The 17,472-nt window shown below is 44.0% G+C and overlaps 9 non-coding genes and 1 pseudogene across 9 annotated transcripts; all 10 read right to left on the bottom strand.

Moving 5' to 3' along the window:
* Window positions 1-416: 416 nt before the first annotated feature.
* LOC141211374 (U2 spliceosomal RNA) lies at window positions 417-607 on the bottom strand. Its single transcript, XR_012281350.1, has one exon. It is a non-coding gene; the product is annotated as a U2 spliceosomal RNA (small nuclear RNA).
* A 1,112-nt stretch (window positions 608-1,719) lies between these two features.
* Window positions 1,720-1,910, bottom strand: LOC141211373 (U2 spliceosomal RNA). Its single transcript, XR_012281349.1, has one exon. It is a non-coding gene; the product is annotated as a U2 spliceosomal RNA (small nuclear RNA).
* A 1,115-nt stretch (window positions 1,911-3,025) lies between these two features.
* LOC141211587 (U2 spliceosomal RNA) lies at window positions 3,026-3,216 on the bottom strand. The gene has a single exon (XR_012281557.1). It is a non-coding gene; the product is annotated as a U2 spliceosomal RNA (small nuclear RNA).
* A 1,114-nt stretch (window positions 3,217-4,330) lies between these two features.
* On the bottom strand, window positions 4,331-4,521 carry LOC141211372 (U2 spliceosomal RNA). Its single transcript, XR_012281348.1, has one exon. It is a non-coding gene; the product is annotated as a U2 spliceosomal RNA (small nuclear RNA).
* Window positions 4,522-5,636: 1,115 nt separating this feature from the next.
* LOC141211371 (U2 spliceosomal RNA) lies at window positions 5,637-5,827 on the bottom strand. Its single transcript, XR_012281347.1, has one exon. It is a non-coding gene; the product is annotated as a U2 spliceosomal RNA (small nuclear RNA).
* A 1,115-nt stretch (window positions 5,828-6,942) lies between these two features.
* On the bottom strand, window positions 6,943-7,133 carry LOC141211457 (U2 spliceosomal RNA). The gene has a single exon (XR_012281431.1). It is a non-coding gene; the product is annotated as a U2 spliceosomal RNA (small nuclear RNA).
* A 1,115-nt stretch (window positions 7,134-8,248) lies between these two features.
* LOC141212056 (U2 spliceosomal RNA) lies at window positions 8,249-8,439 on the bottom strand. Its single transcript, XR_012281875.1, has one exon. It is a non-coding gene; the product is annotated as a U2 spliceosomal RNA (small nuclear RNA).
* A 1,115-nt stretch (window positions 8,440-9,554) lies between these two features.
* Window positions 9,555-9,745, bottom strand: LOC141211369 (U2 spliceosomal RNA). The gene has a single exon (XR_012281345.1). It is a non-coding gene; the product is annotated as a U2 spliceosomal RNA (small nuclear RNA).
* Window positions 9,746-10,860: 1,115 nt separating this feature from the next.
* LOC141211731 (U2 spliceosomal RNA) lies at window positions 10,861-11,073 on the bottom strand (annotated as a pseudogene).
* A 6,106-nt stretch (window positions 11,074-17,179) lies between these two features.
* On the bottom strand, window positions 17,180-17,361 carry LOC141211592 (U2 spliceosomal RNA). The gene has a single exon (XR_012281561.1). It is a non-coding gene; the product is annotated as a U2 spliceosomal RNA (small nuclear RNA).
* Between the last annotated feature and the right edge of the window lie 111 nt (window positions 17,362-17,472).

The raw sequence follows: 17,472 nt of genomic DNA, 5'->3' as shown, positions 1-17,472 counted from the left end.
TAGCTCAGGTGAGTTTAAAAGGCTGCTGTTGATAACAAGGGCATTTGCTAAATAGATGGTGTGTGTGCAACAATATACTGAAAGGTCAATTATATTGTGCAGCTTATCTCACCACCTGTAGTTATTTAGGTGAAAGCTCCAAAATGCTTGCCTAATATGTCTGTTTATCCAAAAGGAAGTAAAAAGGGAGAGCTAGAAAGATAGCATTGCATCACATTACATGGCAATGCAATGCACAGTTGCTGAAGTTGAACCAAAATGAGCTTGTAATCTGGCTTCTGCAACTTTGAACATGAAAAATCCAATGAGGAGAAGAAAAGCAAAGCCAAAGAGTCCATCCCAAAATCCGACAAACAAGCAAAATGAACAAAAAACATTGAATTCAATTCTTTCTGATTTTAGAAACTGCATTAAAGAAGGGGTGCACCGGTCCTGGAGATACTGCAATACCAGGTCAATGCGTGGAGTGGACAGAGCAAGCTCTTTTTCCATCTCCCTGTTCTAAAAATCCATTTAATATATGGTCCCCAGATAGGGGACGTATCAGATATTAAACTGATAAGAACAGATACTACACTTGATCTTAGCCAAAAGGCCGAGAAGCGATAACCAGAATTGGTTTCAAACTACGGAGCCACCCAAGGATCCTGAAAAGTCCATTTGTGGAGATGAGCTCCTGGACTCCCGTTAAGAAGACATGTTGTCAACCTCTAGATCCCTTACATGCCTGCACTTTTCGGCTTGCTGCTGCTGCAATCCACGCGTTTTAGATCTGCATAACTCCACCTCTTTAAACACAGCACCTTCACCCCCTGCTGTTCCCACCCGCCTCAACACCGTTGGAAGGGAGGAGAACCAATTAAGGCGGGGGGTGGGGTGGAACGAGCAGCTGTCTACCCTTAGCAGGAGGGCTCCTGATTACATACCTCTCCTGCTGCTGCTGCTGGCTGTCCAGCAGCAGACTGAAGGTGGCTGCTGCTGTGCACAGGTATATAAAGGCTCAGAGCCTATTATGACACGCGCAGCCAGCGTTCCATTGCCACATTCCATCTACTGCAGGCAGGATACCTGGCTGGCTGAATGTCGCTGAGAAGCTCACAGAGACCGCCATAAGCAACAGTTTAACAGAATGCCACAGACTAATCAACCAAACTTTTTGGGTTGGGTTCTCTTTTATAGTCTGCAGGCATTAAATGAAAGAAGTCAGTGTTCCAGCAGAGGGAGACAACGTTTCAGAAAAGGCATTGTAGCAAACCAAAAAAGAAATTTTAAGCGCAGCAGAGTAACCAGCGCACATACCTGTTAGCTCAGGTGAGTTTAAAAGGCTGCTGTTGATAACAAGGGCATTTGCTAAATAGATGGTGTGTGTGCAACAATATACTGAAAGGTCAATTATATTGTGCAGCTTATCTCACCACCTGTAGTTATTTAGGTGAAAGCTCCAAAATGCTTGCCTAATATGTCTGTTTATCCAAAAGGAAGTAAAAAGGGAGAGCTAGAAAGATAGCATTGCATCACATTACATGGCAATGCAATGCACAGTTGCTGAAGTTGAACCAAAATGAGCTTGTAATCTGGCTTCTGCAACTTTGAACATGAAAAATCCAATGAGGAGAAGAAAAACAAAGCCAAAGAGTCCATCCCAAAATCCGACAAACAAGCAAAATGAACAAAAAACATTGAATTCAATTCTTTCTGATTTTAGAAACTGCATTAAAGAAGGGGTGCACCGGTCCTGGAGATACTGCAATACCAGGTCAATGCGTGGAGTGGACAGAGCAAGCTCTTTTTCCATCTCCCTGTTCTAAAAATCCATTTAATATATGGTCCCCAGATAGGGGACGTATCAGATATTAAACTGATAAGAACAGATACTACACTTGATCTTAGCCAAAAGGCCGAGAAGCGATAACCAGAATTGGTTTCAAACTACGGAGCCACCCAAGGATCCTGAAAAGTCCATTTGTGGAGATGAGCTCCTGGACTCCCGTTAAGAAGACATGTTGTCAACCTCTAGATCCCTTACATGCCTGCACTTTTCGGCTTGCTGCTGCTGCAATCCACGCGTTTTAGATCTGCATAACTCCACCTCTTTAAACACAGCACCTTCACCCCCTGCTGTTCCCACCCGCCTCAACACCGTTGGAAGGGAGGAGAACCAATTAAGGCGGGGGGTGGGGTGGAACGAGCAGCTGTCTACCCTTAGCAGGAGGGCTCCTGATTACATACCTCTCCTGCTGCTGCTGCTGCTGGCTGTCCAGCAGCAGACTGAAGGTGGCTGCTGCTGTGCACAGGTATATAAAGGCTCAGAGCCTATTATGACACGCGCAGCCAGCGTTCCATTGCCACATTCCATCTACTGCAGGCAGGATACCTGGCTGGCTGAATGTCGCTGAGAAGCTCACAGAGACCGCCATAAGCAACAGTTTAACAGAATGCCACAGACTAATCAACCAAACTTTTTGGGTTGGGTTCTCTTTTATAGTCTGCAGGCATTAAATGAAAGAAGTCAGTGTTCCAGCAGAAGGAGACAACGTTTCAGAAAAGGCATTGTAGCAAACCAAAAAAGAAATTTTAAGCGCAGCAGAGTAACCAGCGCACATACCTGTTAGCTCAGGTGAGTTTAAAAGGCTGCTGTTGATAACAAGGGCATTTGCTAAATAGATGGTGTGTGTGCAACAATATACTGAAAGGTCAATTATATTGTGCAGCTTATCTCACCACCTGTAGTTATTTAGGTGAAAGCTCCAAAATGCTTGCCTAATATGTCTGTTTATCCAAAAGGAAGTAAAAAGGGAGAGCTAGAAAGATAGCATTGCATCACATTACATGGCAATGCAATGCACAGTTGCTGAAGTTGAACCAAAATGAGCTTGTAATCTGGCTTCTGCAACTTTGAACATGAAAAATCCAATGAGGAGAAGAAAAGCAAAGCCAAAGAGTCCATCCCAAAATCCGACAAACAAGCAAAATGAACAAAAAACATTGAATTCAATTCTTTCTGATTTTAGAAACTGCATTAAAGAAGGGGTGCACCGGTCCTGGAGATACTGCAATACCAGGTCAATGCGTGGAGTGGACAGAGCAAGCTCTTTTTCCATCTCCCTGTTCTAAAAATCCATTTAATACATGGTCCTCAGATAGGGGACGTATCAGATATTAAAATGATAAGAACAGATACTTCACTTGATCTTAGCCAAAAGGCCGAGAAGCGATAACCAGAATTGGTTTCAAACTACGGAGCCACCCAAGGATCCTGAAAAGTCCATTTGTGGAGATGAGCTCCTGGACCCCCGTTAAGAAGACATGTTGTCAACCTCTAGATCCCTTACATGCCTGCACTTTTCGGCTTGCTGCTGCTGCAATCCACACGTTTTAGATCTGCATAACTTCACCTCTTTAAACAAAGCACCTTCACCCCCTGCTGTTCCCACCCGCCTCAACACCGTTGGAAGGGAGGAGAACCAATTAAGGGGGGGGTGGGGTGGAACGAGCAGCTGTCTACCCTTAGCAGGAGGGCTCCTGATTACATACCTCTCCTGCTGCTGCTGCTGCTGGCTGTCCAGCAGCAGACTGAAGGTGGCTGCTGCTGTGCACAGGTATATAAAGGCTCAGAGCCTATTATGACACGCGCAGCCAGCGTTCCTTTGCCACATTCCATCTACTGCAGGCAGGATACCTGGCTGGCTGAATGTCGCTGAGAAGCTCACAGAGACCGCCATAAGCAACAGTTTAACAGAATGCCACAGACTAATCAACCAAACTTTTTGGGTTGGGTTCTCTTTTATAGTCTGCAGGCATTAAATGAAAGAAGTCAGTGTTCCAGCAGAGGGAGACAACGTTTCAGAAAAGGCATTGTAGCAAACCAAAAAAGAAATTTTAAGCGCAGCAGAGTAACCAGCGCACATACCTGTTAGCTCAGGTGAGTTTAAAAGGCTGCTGTTGATAACAAGGGCATTTGCTAAATAGATGGTGTGTGTGCAACAATATACTGAAAGGTCAATTATATTGTGCAGCTTATCTCACCACCTGTAGTTATTTAGGTGAAAGCTCCAAAATGCTTGCCTAATATGTCTGTTTATCCAAAAGGAAGTAAAAAGGGAGAGCTAGAAAGATAGCATTGCATCACATTACATGGCAATGCAATGCACAGTTGCTGAAGTTGAACCAAAATGAGCTTGTAATCTGGCTTCTGCAACTTTGAACATGAAAAATCCAATGAGGAGAAGAAAAGCAAAGCCAAAGAGTCCATCCCAAAATCCGACAAACAAGCAAAATGAACAAAAAACATTGAATTCAATTCTTTCTGATTTTAGAAACTGCATTAAAGAAGGGGTGCACCGGTCCTGGAGATACTGCAATACCAGGTCAATGCGTGGAGTGGACAGAGCAAGCTCTTTTTCCATCTCCCTGTTCTAAAAATCCATTTAATATATGGTCCCCAGATAGGGGACGTATCAGATATTAAACTGATAAGAACAGATACTACACTTGATCTTAGCCAAAAGGCCGAGAAGCGATAACCAGAATTGGTTTCAAACTACGGAGCCACCCAAGGATCCTGAAAAGTCCATTTGTGGAGATGAGCTCCTGGACTCCCGTTAAGAAGACATGTTGTCAACCTCTAGATCCCTTACATGCCTGCACTTTTCGGCTTGCTGCTGCTGCAATCCACACGTTTTAGATCTGCATAACTTCACCTCTTTAAACACAGCACCTTCACCCCCTGCTGTTCCCACCCGCCTCAACACCGTTGGAAGGGAGGAGAACCAATTAAGGGGGGGGGTGGGGTGGAACGAGCAGCTGTCTACCCTTAGCAGGAGGGCTCCTGATTACATACCTCTCCTGCTGCTGCTGCTGCTGGCTGTCCAGCAGCAGACTGAAGGTGGCTGCTGCTGTGCACAGGTATATAAAGGCTCAGAGCCTATTATGACACGCGCAGCCAGCGTTCCATTGCCACATTCCATCTACTGCAGGCAGGATACCTGGCTGGCTGAATGTCGCTGAGAAGCTCACAGAGACCGCCATAAGCAACAGTTTAACAGAATGCCACAGACTAATCAACCAAACTTTTTGGGTTGGGTTCTCTTTTATAGTCTGCAGGCATTAAATGAAAGAAGTCAGTGTTCCAGCAGAGGGAGACAACGTTTCAGAAAAGGCATTGTAGCAAACCAAAAAAGAAATTTTAAGCGCAGCAGAGTAACCAGCGCACATACCTGTTAGCTCAGGTGAGTTTAAAAGGCTGCTGTTGATAGCAAGGGCATTTGCTAAATAGATGGTGTGTGTGCAACAATATACTGAAAGGTCAATTATATTGTGCAGCTTATCTCACCACCTGTAGTTATTTAGGTGAAAGCTCCAAAATGCTTGCCTAATATGTCTGTTTATCCAAAAGGAAGTAAAAAGGGAGAGCTAGAAAGATAGCATTGCATCACATTACATGGCAATGCAATGCACAGTTGCTGAAGTTGAACCAAAATGAGCTTGTAATCTGGCTTCTGCAACTTTGAACATGAAAAATCCAATGAGGAGAAGAAAAGCAAAGCCAAAGAGTCCATCCCAAAATCCGACAAACAAGCAAAATGAACAAAAAACATTGAATTCAATTCTTTCTGATTTTAGAAACTCCATTAAAGAAGGGGTGCACCGGTCCTGGAGATACTGCAATACCAGGTCAATGCGTGGAGTGGACAGAGCAAGCTCTTTTTCCATCTCCCTGTTCTAAAAATCCATTTAATATATGGTCCCCAGATAGGGGACGTATCAGATATTAAACTGATAAGAACAGATACTACACTTGATCTTAGCCAAAAGGCCGAGAAGCGATAACCAGAATTGGTTTCAAACTACGGAGCCACCCAAGGATCCTGAAAAGTCCATTTGTGGAGATGAGCTCCTGGACTCCCGTTAAGAAGACATGTTGTCAACCTCTAGATCCCTTACATGCCTGCACTTTTCGGCTTGCTGCTGCTGCAATCCACGCGTTTTAGATCTGCATAACTCCACCTCTTTAAACGCAGCACCTTCACCCCCTGCTGTTCCCACCCGCCTCAACACCGTTGGAAGGGAGGAGAACCAATTAAGGCGGGGGGTGGGGTGGAACGAGCAGCTGTCTACCCTTAGCAGGAGGGCTCCTGATTACATACCTCTCCTGCTGCTGCTGCTGCTGGCTGTCCAGCAGCAGACTGAAGGTGGCTGCTGCTGTGCACAGGTATATAAAGGCTCAGAGCCTATTATGACACGCGCAGCCAGCGTTCCATTGCCACATTCCATCTACTGCAGGCAGGATACCTGGCTGGCTGAATGTCGCTGAGAAGCTCACAGAGACCGCCATAAGCAACAGTTTAACAGAATGCCACAGACTAATCAACCAAACTTTTTGGGTTGGGTTCTCTTTTATAGTCTGCAGGCATTAAATGAAAGAAGTCAGTGTTCCAGCAGAGGGAGACAACGTTTCAGAAAAGGCATTGTAGCAAACCAAAAAAGAAATTTTAAGCGCAGCAGAGTAACCAGCGCACATACCTGTTAGCTCAGGTGAGTTTAAAAGGCTGCTGTTGATAACAAGGGCATTTGCTAAATAGATGGTGTGTGTGCAACAATATACTGAAAGGTCAATTATATTGTGCAGCTTATCTCACCACCTGTAGTTATTTAGGTGAAAGCTCCAAAATGCTTGCCTAATATGTCTGTTTATCCAAAAGGAAGTAAAAAGGGAGAGCTAGAAAGATAGCATTGCATCACATTACATGGCAATGCAATGCACAGTTGCTGAAGTTGAACCAAAATGAGCTTGTAATCTGGCTTCTGCAACTTTGAACATGAAAAATCCAATGAGGAGAAGAAAAGCAAAGCCAAAGAGTCCATCCCAAAATCCGACAAACAAGCAAAATGAACAAAAAACATTGAATTCAATTCTTTCTGATTTTAGAAACTGCATTAAAGAAGGGGTGCACCGGTCCTGGAGATACTGCAATACCAGGTCAATGCGTGGAGTGGACAGAGCAAGCTCTTTTTCCATCTCCCTGTTCTAAAAATCCATTTAATATATGGTCCCCAGATAGAGGACGTATCAGATATTAAACTGATAAGAACAGATACTACACTTGATCTTAGCCAAAAGGCCGAGAAGCGATAACCAGAATTGGTTTCAAACTACGGAGCCACCCAAGGATCCTGAAAAGTCCATTTGTGGAGATGAGCTCCTGGACTCCCGTTAAGAAGACATCTTGTCAACCTCTAGATCCCTTACATGCCTGCACTTTTCGGCTTGCTGCTGCTGCAATCCACGCGTTTTAGATCTGCATAACTCCACCTCTTTAAACACAGCACCTTCACCCCCTGCTGTTCCCACCCGCCTCAACACCGTTGGAAGGGAGGAGAACCAATTAAGGCGGGGGGTGGGGTGGAACGAGCAGCTGTCTACCCTTAGCAGGAGGGCTCCTGATTACATACCTCTCCTGCTGCTGCTGCTGCTGGCTGTCCAGCAGCAGACTGAAGGTGGCTGCTGCTGTGCACAGGTATATAAAGGCTCAGAGCCTATTATGACACGCGCAGCCAGCGTTCCATTGCCACATTCCATCTACTGCAGGCAGGATACCTGGCTGGCTGAATGTCGCTGAGAAGCTCACAGAGACCGCCATAAGCAACAGTTTAACAGAATGCCACAGACTAATCAACCAAACTTTTTGGGTTGGGTTCTCTTTTATAGTCTGCAGGCATTAAATGAAAGAAGTCAGTGTTCCAGCAGAGGGAGACAACGTTTCAGAAAAGGCATTGTAGCAAACCAAAAAAGAAATTTTAAGCGCAGCAGAGTAACCAGCGCACATACCTGTTAGCTCAGGTGAGTTTAAAAGGCTGCTGTTGATAACAAGGGCATTTGCTAAATAGATGGTGTGTGTGCAACAATATACTGAAAGGTCAATTATATTGTGCAGCTTATCTCACCACCTGTAGTTATTTAGGTGAAAGCTCCAAAATGCTTGCCTAATATGTCTGTTTATCCAAAAGGAAGTAAAAAGGGAGAGCTAGAAAGATAGCATTGCATCACATTACATGGCAATGCAATGCACAGTTGCTGAAGTTGAACCAAAATGAGCTTGTAATCTGGCTTCTGCAACTTTGAACATGAAAAATCCAATGAGGAGAAGAAAAGCAAAGCCAAAGAGTCCATCCCAAAATCCGACAAACAAGCAAAATGAACAAAAAACATTGAATTCAATTCTTTCTGATTTTAGAAACTGCATTAAAGAAGGGGTGCACCGGTCCTGGAGATACTGCAATACCAGGTCAATGCGTGGAGTTGACAGAGCAAGCTCTTTTTCCATCTCCCTGTTCTAAAAATCCATTTAATATATGGTCCCCAGATAGGGGACGTATCAGATATTAAACTGATAAGAACAGATACTACACTTGATCTTAGCCAAAAGGCCGAGAAGCGATAACCAGAATTGGTTTCAAACTACGGAGCCACCCAAGGATCCTGAAAAGTCCATTTGTGGAGATGAGCTCCTGGACTCCCGTTAAGAAGACATGTTGTCAACCTCTAGATCCCTTACATGCCTGCACTTTTCGGCTTGCTGCTGCTGCAATCCACGCGTTTTAGATCTGCATAACTCCACCTCTTTAAACACAGCACCTTCACCCCCTGCTGTTCCCACCCGCCTCAACACCGTTGGAAGGGAGGAGAACCAATTAAGGCGGGGGGTGGGGTGGAACGAGCAGCTGTCTACCCTTAGCAGGAGGGCTCCTGATTACATACCTCTCCTGCTGCTGCTGCTGCTGGCTGTCCAGCAGCAGACTGAAGGTGGCTGCTGCTGTGCACAGGTATATAAAGGCTCAGAGCCTATTATGACACGCGCAGCCAGCGTTCCATTGCCACATTCCATCTACTGCAGGCAGGATACCTGGCTGGCTGAATGTCGCTGAGAAGCTCACAGAGACCGCCATAAGCAACAGTTTAACAGAATGCCACAGACTAATCAACCAAACTTTTTGGGTTGGGTTCTCTTTTATAGTCTGCAGGCATTAAATGAAAGAAGTCAGTGTTCCAGCAGAGGGAGACAACGTTTCAGAAAAGGCATTGTAGCAAACCAAAAAAGAAATTTTAAGCGCAGCAGAGTAACCAGCGCACATACCTGTTAGCTCAGGTGAGTTTAAAAGGCTGCTGTTGATAACAAGGGCATTTGCTAAATAGATGGTGTGTGTGCAACAATATACTGAAAGGTCAATTATATTGTGCAGCTTATCTCACCACCTGTAGTTATTTAGGTGAAAGCTCCAAAATGCTTGCCTAATATGTCTGTTTATCCAAAAGGAAGTAAAAAGGGAGAGCTAGAAAGATAGCATTGCATCACATTACATGGCAATGCAATGCACAGTTGCTGAAGTTGAACCAAAATGAGCTTGTAATCTGGCTTCTGCAACTTTGAACATGAAAAATCCAATGAGGAGAAGAAAAGCAAAGCCAAAGAGTCCATCCCAAAATCCGACAAACAAGCAAAATGAACAAAAAACATTGAATTCAATTCTTTCTGATTTTAGAAACTGCATTAAAGAAGGGGTGCACCGGTCCTGGAGATACTGCAATACCAGGTCAATGCGTGGAGTGGACAGAGCAAGCTCTTTTTCCATCTCCCTGTTCTAAAAATCCATTTAATATATGGTCCCCAGATAGGGGACGTATCAGATATTAAACTGATAAGAACAGATACTACACTTGATCTTAGCCAAAAGGCCGAGAAGCGATAACCAGAATTGGTTTCAAACTACGGAGCCACCCAAGGATCCTGAAAAGTCCATTTGTGGAGATGAGCTCCTGGACTCCCGTTAAGAAGACATGTTGTCAACCTCTAGATCCCTTACATGCCTGCACTTTTCGGCTTGCTGCTGCTGCAATCCACGCGTTTTAGATCTGCATAACTCCACCTCTTTAAACACAGCACCTTCACCCCCTGCTGTTCCCACCCGCCTCAACACCGTTGGAAGGGAGGAGAACCAATTAAGGCGGGGGGTGGGGTGGAACGAGCAGCTGTCTACCCTTAGCAGGAGGGCTCCTGATTACATACCTCTCCTGCTGCTGCTGCTGCTGGCTGTCCATCAGCAGACTGAAGGTGGCTGCTGCTGTGCACAGGTATATAAAGGCTCAGAGCCTATTATGACACGCGCAGCCAGCGTTCCATTGCCACATTCCATCTACTGCAGGCAGGATACCTGGCTGGCTGAATGTCGCTGAGAAGCTCACAGAGACCGCCATAAGCAACAGTTTAACAGAATGCCACAGACTAATCAACCAAACTTTTTGGGTTGGGTTCTCTTTTATAGTCTGCAGGCATTAAATGAAAGAAGTCAGTGTTCCAGCAGAGGGAGACAACGTTTCAGAAAAGGCATTGTAGCAAACCAAAAAAGAAATTTTAAGCGCAGCAGAGTAACCAGCGCACATACCTGTTAGCTCAGGTGAGTTTAAAAGGCTGCTGTTGATAACAAGGGCATTTGCTAAATAGATGGTGTGTGTGCAACAATATACTGAAAGGTCAATTATATTGTGCAGCTTATCTCACCACCTGTAGTTATTTAGGTGAAAGCTCCAAAATGCTTGCCTAATATGTCTGTTTATCCAAAAGGAAGTAAAAAGGGAGAGCTAGAAAGATAGCATTGCATCACATTACATGGCAATGCAATGCACAGTTGCTGAAGTTGAACCAAAATGAGCTTGTAATCTGGCTTCTGCAACTTTGAACATGAAAAATCCAATGAGGAGAAGAAAAGCAAAGCCAAAGAGTCCATCCCAAAATCCGACAAACAAGCAAAATGAACAAAAAACATTGAATTCAATTCTTTCTGATTTTAGAAACTGCATTAAAGAAGGGGTGCACCGGTCCTGGAGATACTGCAATACCAGGTCAATGCGTGGAGTGGACAGAGCAAGCTCTTTTTCCATCTCCCTGTTCTAAAAATCCATTTAATATATGGTCCCCAGATAGGGGACGTATCAGATATTAAACTGATAAGAACAGATTTTTTTTTTTTTTTTTTTTTTTTTTAAACCATTCAGTTTAGTTTTTTAGCAAACAGTATGAATTTCTCCAAAATTTGCTACTTAAAACTTCTCATCATCATGGTTCTATTTATTTAGCAGTAGTATAAGACGAAATATAATCACAAGGGAACATCCTTTACGTAACACAAATGCAGAAACTTCAAGGAATCACAAAGAAAAAAATCACTGGTATTTGATAAGGTAATGCCACTTTTTAAATTTCCAAATCCCTTCGGCATCTGTGCCACCACCGCCTCTGCTGTCCAACTTACATATCAGGTATAGTCTTGAAAGAATAAGTCTAACACATTCATTCACTGATAAAGATTTCCTTTTGAAAAGTCCAAGGTTCCTTGCATCCCACAAACTCTCCATCACACAAGCCATTATCAACCATAAAATTCTATCTTTAGACCGACTACACGCACCAATTCCAAACATCGCCACACGCCAATCCACAAAATTCACGCCTGCTAAACCCTTACACAATCCACCTACACACTTCCACACACTGTACGCGTACTCACAATCCCACATAACATGCCTGACAGTCTCACAACCACCACATCCCACTCTCGGACACACATCTGTTCTTATCAACTCTCTTTTCTTCTGCACTTCTCTCACAGGTAAAATATTATGTAAAGTCATCCACACCACATCCTTCTGTTTGTTTGACATCCCATACGTATCTAACTTCTTCCATGCATCTGAAACCTCATTCCCTCTCAGCCCAACAATATTACACTCTACCTCATTTGCACTCATTCTTTTCACCACATTCTTGGTCATTCTAAAATCATTCATTCCCACACTCAACAAATCATGCTTTCTCACAAATTTCTCAATCACCTCATACCAAACAGGACACTTAAAGGCCACAGGCACACTCGCATCTCTCTTCCTCCAGCATAACCCATACAACATCCATCCAGCAGAATAATTAGCCATAAAAGCACCTTTATTGCCTTTACCCAGCAAAATAACCACAGTCTTAATATAATTAAGGCCTAAAAAAACTTCAATATTGGGAAAGGCCAGCCCACCATGCTGACAAGCCTTAAAAAGGCTCTCCCGCTTCAACTTCTCCATCTTACTACACCACAGGAATGTGAATACCAACTTCTCTATTCTCTTAATTTTCCTGTAAGGAGAAGGAAAAACAGTCGCCACATAAAGCAGGATAGGGAGAATCACTGCTTTGATAATTAACACCTTATCACGCAGAGTCAATTCTCTCATTCGCCAAAAATTCAATTTACGTTCAACCCGCATACCACACTCTTCCCAACTTTCATTCCCTTTTAAGTCATCATTAAATAATACGCCCAAAATCTTGATTGCACCCTCTTCACACTTTACACCATCCATACGAATACTACTATCTCCAAAACATTTAAAACTACATTTATTCCAATTTACCCTAAAACCAGACGCACCAACAAAAAAATCCAAAAGCAATTTAATTCTACTCAAAGAAGCCATACTTTCACTCACAACCACAACATCATCCATATAACCTAACACTTTCACATGCTTACCACCACTACCAGGCACCAACAAACCTCTCATCATTTTATCCCGTCTAATCAAACATAACAATGGTTCTATTACACATACAAATAAGACGGGGGACATAGGACACCCCTGCCTTACTCCTGACCTAATCTTCACTTTGTCACACAGCCACCCATTAACCAAGAACTCACTTGACACACAATCATACAATGATTTTACACAATTCACAAATTCTCTAGGAAACCCCATTCTTTCCAGTACTTTAAACAAAAACACATGCGAAACCCTGTCAAACGCCTTCTCAAAATCAATAGCTAAAGTCATACATTTCTGCTTTCTATCCTTGCAATCCCCAATCATATCTCTCAACAATAACAAGTTATCACTCATACTTCTTCCAGGCACTGCACATACTTGGTCCTCCTCCACAACACTACCAATCACTTCACGCATACGATTTGCCAGTAACTTACTGTAGACCTTATAATCCGAATTCAGCAGTGTTATTGGTCTCCAGTTTTCCAAACGTTTCCTCTCACCCTTTTTATACACAAGCACAACCACTCCTTCTTTCATTGATTCACACAACCTACCATTCACCCACATATACTTACATACCTCAGTCAAATCTGTTCCCAAAACTTCCCATGCTTTCACATACAACTCTACAGGTATACCATCTTTCCCAGGAGTCTTACTCTTTTTAGCACTCCACACCACATTCTTCACTTCATCCAGAACTACATCCTCACACAACAGATCACGCTCCTCAGAATCAAGTTTTTTCTCCACACCATTCAGAACATATGACACAAGCCCAGAGTCAATCCATTTCTCATCATACAACTTGCTATAAAACCTATTCACTTCTTTCAGCACATCCTCACCCATACAGTTGGTTCCACTTTCATTCACAACTTCATTCATATCAGTCTTCCTACCATTCATTTTTTTAAAAAAGAACCTCGTACACTTCTCATTTTTCTCCAGGTGCTCAATTTTAGTACGATATATAATTTCCTTTCCTTTCTCATCCAACACACGCTTCAATTCATTCTTAGCCTCAGTAAGTTGATCAGACATCTCCAAACCACTTGCAACACACTTTCTCAACCAGTCAATCCGTCTATTAAGGTCATTAAACCTATTCCTATATCTGGCAGCTTTTCTATAGCCCCACTTTTTGAAGAAAGTTTTAAATTGCACTTTCACCCAGTCCCACCAGTCAAGAACACACACAAAATCCTTCTTACGCATTCTCCATCTTTCATACTTTACATTAAACTCATTCATCACCTCATCATCCTCTAACAGCCTTGTATTCAACTTCCATACCCCACCGCCATACACTTGGTCACCATTCGCACAAAACACGCCTCTCAAACATTCATGGTCCGAAAAAGGTACCTTTTGTTGAGAAAAATCCAAACATACCATATTTTTAGAAAATAACATTAAATCAATTCTGGAATGAATCTCACCACGGTCAGCATGGTATGTCGGCGGTGGTGGCATGCCAAGAACAACAACTGCTGCATCTAAAAAGGAAAAATCACAAATTAAATGGGACAATTTCTTTCCTGTTATGTCACACTTTCCTTCTGTGACACAATTAACGTCCCCAACAAAAATAGTGGGAGATTTCCCTGGAAGAAAAAAACTTAATTTTTCAAGAAGAGCAAGCCGCTCTTCCTTCCCTGTAGGGCAATATAAATTAATAATTCTGACCCGCCACCCTCTATAACTCAAAAATGCAATTAAACATCGGCCCACCTCCACCACAATATAACTATCAATAGAGATTTCTTTATTCCCAACTAATATCCCCACCCCATCATTTTTATTATGATTAGACCCTGACCAGATATGCTGTCCGTAAGGCCAGTCTTTGTCACAAGGAGCATCCTGAATCCCGCACTCCTGAAGGCAAAAAACATCAGCACCTAAATGTTTCAGGTAGTCCAGAACAGTTGTTCTTCTGATTTTAGATCTGATCTGCCTTACATTTAGGGACACTACATCCCAACCAGATTGGCAAGACATTAATTAATGAAAAGAAATACATGACTCAATGTTGATCACACCATACTCATCCATTATCATCAGACTGGGAAAGCACCCCAAAGGTGTTGATGCTCTCAGGGATGCCAAGGTAAGGAGCATCAGGGGAGAAGACATCCTGCGGGTAAATGCGGTCACTTGCAGGACTGTCGCACCCTCCGCTGGCAGGTGAGTACTCTCGTCTGGGTTTTTTATTGGCCAGTTCAGGAGTATCATCATCATCAAAAGACCTCCCAGAAGTAAAGTCTCCTTGGCCACCATCCCTGGCCACCTCTTCGTCTGTAGCACCCCAGGACAATGCAGGGGTTCGAGCTAGAGACACATCCATGTCACCCTCACCACATATTTCGGACTGATGAGGGAGGTCCACATCCAACTCGGAGATCTCCATACCTGGCCCAGCAGGGGCCGGAGGGTCCAACAGGTTCTGGGCCTCACCCACCAGATCTTCAACCTCAGGGGGCTCCGTCTCCTCATTGATCTCTGCAGTAGTCACCTGTGGGGTAACAGCAGGGACAGTAGGCTTACCTTTGGTCACTTCGGAGAAGGACCTAGGCTTGACTTTAGCCTTACAATCCCGAATCACATGTCCTTCCTCCCCGCAGGCATCACATACCACCGGGTTGGAACAATCCTTCGCCAGATGACCGTACTTGTTGCACTTTCTACAGTTTGGCAATTGCTTGCAGAAATCCTGGATATGCCCGAACATGTTGCATCTCCTGCAGAACAATGGCGCCTCGGGAAAAAACAGATATCCAGAGTCTCTTCCAATTGTAAAGTTCAGGGGAGGATAGTGAATACCTCCAGGACCATGAGGGTCTATCCCAAACCTCACAAAGTATTTATACTTCCCAGTCCACAGCCCTTCTCCATTTAAGATTTTATGGGAGAATTGCACAAAAATGCAGTGTCTTCTCAGGAATGCAGTGATATCATCCCGGGAGATAAAGGGGTTGTGCATGAATACTACCACCGGGATATCCCCCTTAGAGTAGAGTACAGTGAAGATAAGTCCATCCAGCTGAGGGTGCTCTGAAAGGACTTGAAGAGTTTTGAAAAGGTTTTGGCAAGCCGCCATAGAAGAAAGCACCAAGACGTACCTATGCTCCCTTCTGAACTCCTGCAAACAGATGATCTCCGACTTCTGGATCTTCAGGATTTCATAGAAAATGGCGTTGACCAGGTATGACAACGAGAAATGGTCCTTCTTCTCCTCAGAGACCTCGATACGGAAAGCATTCTTGACCCGGGGATCCCCGGTCCCAGCAAAGCGAAGCTTGACACCCATGGTCGCTTCAGGAATCGCCTTCTCGTTTCCTCCTCACTCTCCCCCTATAGCAGCATCCAGCTTAAGCCACCGAAGTGGCGATGCTGGAAGGCCGAGGGCTAGTACACAAGGAACCTCTTGTCCAAACACTAGGTCTGAGCCAAAAGGCCGAGAAGCGATAACCAGAATTGGTTTCAAACTACGGAGCCACCCAAGGATCCTGAAAAGTCCATTTGTGGAGATGAGCTCCTGGACTCCCGTTAAGAAGACATGTTGTCAACCTCTAGATCCCTTACATGCCTGCACTTTTCGGCTTGCTGCTGCTGCAATCCACGCGTTTTAGATCTGCATAACTCCACCTCTTTAAACACAGCACCTTCACCCCCTGCTGTTCCCACCCGCCTCAACACCGTTGGAAGGGAGGAGAACCAATTAAGGCGGGGGGTGGGGTGGAACGAGCAGCTGTCTACCCTTAGCAGGAGGGCTCCTGATTACATACCTCTCCTGCTGCTGCTGCTGCTGGCTGTCCAGCAGCAGACTGAAGGTGGCTGCTGCTGTGCACAGGTATATAAAGGCTCAGAGCCTATTATGACACGCGCAGCCAGCGTTCCATTGCCACATTCCATCTACTGCAGGCAGGATACCTGGCTGGCTGAATGTCGCTGAGAAGCTCACAGAGACCGCCATAAGCAACAGTTTAACAGAATGCCACAGACTAATCAACCAAACTTTTTGGGTTGGGTTCTCTTTTATAGTCTGCAGGCATTAAATGAAAAAAGTCAGTGTTCCAGCAGAGGGAGACAACGTTTCAGAAAAGGCATTGTAGCAAACCAAAAAAGAAATTTTAAGCGCAGCAGAGTAACCAGCGCACATACCTGTTAGCTCAGGTGAGTTTAAAAGGCTGCTGTTGATAACAAGGGCATTTGCTAAATAGATGGTGTGTGTGCAACAATATACTGAAAGGTCAATTATATTGTGCAGCTTATCTCACCACCTGTAGTTATTTAGTTGAAAGCTCCAAAATGCTTGCCTAATATGTCTGTTTATCCAAAAGGAAGTAAAAAGGGAGAGCTAGAAAGATAGCATTGCATCACATTACATGGCAATGCAATGCACAGTTGCTGAAGTTGAACCAAAATGAGCTTGTAATCTGGCTTCTGCAACTTTGAACATGAAAAATCCAATGAGGAGAAGAAAAGCAAAGCCAAAGAGTCCATCCCAAAATCCGACAAACAAGCAAAATGAACAAAAAACATTGAATTCAATTCTTTCTGATTTTAGAAACTGCATTAAAGAAGGGGTGCACCGGTCCTGGAGATACTGCAATACCAGGTCAATGCGTGGAGTGGACAGAGCAAGCTCTTTTTCCATCTCCCTGTTCTAAAAATCCATTTAATATATGGTCCCCAGATAGGGGACGTATCAGATATTAAACTGATAAGAACAGATTTTTTGATTGAAGCTGCATCCAAGGCACTGAAAAATGTGACCGAAGTCACACCAAAACAGCGCACGAGGCGAGGATTCATGTGGACCCTTCCCGGAGGAGAGGGTCCCCAATAAACCATCCCCATCCCTCCGAGCCAGA

Source organism: Phyllobates terribilis, unplaced genomic scaffold (genome assembly GCF_046119375.1).
Source record: "Phyllobates terribilis strain yellow unplaced genomic scaffold, ASM4611937v1 Scaffold_170__1_contigs__length_4071412, whole genome shotgun sequence".
Taxonomy (NCBI): Eukaryota; Metazoa; Chordata; class Amphibia; order Anura; family Dendrobatidae; genus Phyllobates; species Phyllobates terribilis.
Note: the sequence above shows the minus strand (reverse complement) of the source record. Positions and strands in the feature narration are given on the sequence as shown.